General features: G+C 36.8%; 1 long non-coding RNA gene across 1 annotated transcript; it reads right to left on the bottom strand.

Moving 5' to 3' along the window:
- Positions 1–784: 784 nt before the first annotated feature.
- LOC109593184 (uncharacterized) lies at positions 785–1270 on the bottom strand. Its single transcript, XR_002190794.1, has 2 exons — positions 1057–1270; positions 785–985 (listed from the first exon to the last, which is right to left on the bottom strand). It is a non-coding gene; the product is annotated as an uncharacterized LOC109593184 (long non-coding RNA).
- Between the last annotated feature and the right edge of the window lie 41 nt (positions 1271–1311).

The following is a 1311-nucleotide window of genomic DNA, read 5'->3' as shown; positions in this document are numbered from 1 at the left end:
TCAACTATAGGGGCAAGGCCACGCACCTTTGGTGTCTCGTTTTTCTTGTGTTACTAAGCCTTGGTCTCTTTGGAGCTGCTTTTACTTGTTCTTTTCAGAACTACTTTCTCACTATATCTTGGGACTCTCCACCCATTCTACTTAGTGTACGTTATTTTATTAACTTGGGTGTAGTCATGGTGTTGTTTATTATCACCAGCACACGGACCAGCTACAATTTGCAGCAAAGAGGCTGAAAGAGCTCTGAGGTAGAGGTCCATACAAGAAGTTAACAGGTAGAGAAGGTCTCGCTATTGGTGAATGGCTCCTAAAGAACAGATGAATAGCTGAACACTAAATACATGGTCTTATTGTCATAGCAACGCTCTAACAGTTTCCATGGTTTTTATGTCAATTTTTAATGACCGCAAATAATTGCAGCCGCGAATATATCCTGACATACATGTACGGTAGTTAAATTACCAAAAATGAAGCAAATGAGCCGTTAATTTTGTAATTATAAAAAGGTGTGGCCATTGGGCATGGTCACTACTCTACTTGGTACAGGCATAGATATTAGAGTAAATGAAAGGGATAGGAAACTTCCGTTCACGGCAGGAAATGCTAGTTACCCATACCATGATAATTCTCTATTTATAGGAATTTTTTCAATTTTACAATAGGATTTATTAAGAAAATTACCAAACATTATGGTATACTACAACTTCATAATGGTTTTTCTTTATGTAACATACATTAAAGTATGTGTGTGCCCTCAAGTGGTGCCCTCAAGTGTACATCAAGCTTTGCTTTCATATCACATTTAAATGTGCCAATCATTGAACTGTAGAGAAAAAGGTACAAAACGAAGGTCTTTGCAAAAACTTTGAATTGATTATAAATTAGTCACCAAATCTGTCATCGGAGTCATTTATGTTGCGTGCCCTCCATAATAATGTATAGAATAGTTGGTAATAGTTAATTCTGGTATTACTTCTTTTGTATTCTAAAACCACAATATTGAAGGTATCAGGTCACTAAATCAAACTTTACCCATAGTTATGAATATTATTTTACTTCAAAAATTAGACAGACTGTAAGGGAGGTATCTGTAATGCCTTTAATTATCATTGCAGAGGATGAACACAAGTCGCTTTAGAGTTATGAGTTGAAATAGGACGCCGAACAGTGAAGGGAAAGGCCCGGGAAGGGTAACTTGCCTATGTTGCTAGGCAACCTAATAATCTTAATGGATAATCTGCCCACGCAACGGAAGTTTCCAATCCCTTTCATTTACTCTAATATCTATGGTACAGGGATTGGTATTGAGTA

Source organism: Amphimedon queenslandica, unplaced genomic scaffold (genome assembly GCF_000090795.2).
Source record: "Amphimedon queenslandica unplaced genomic scaffold, v1.1 AMPQUscaffold_2573_Cont25425, whole genome shotgun sequence".
In the NCBI taxonomy this organism is placed as follows: domain Eukaryota; kingdom Metazoa; phylum Porifera; class Demospongiae; order Haplosclerida; family Niphatidae; genus Amphimedon; species Amphimedon queenslandica.
This window is presented reverse-complemented; position numbering and strand designations above follow the sequence as displayed.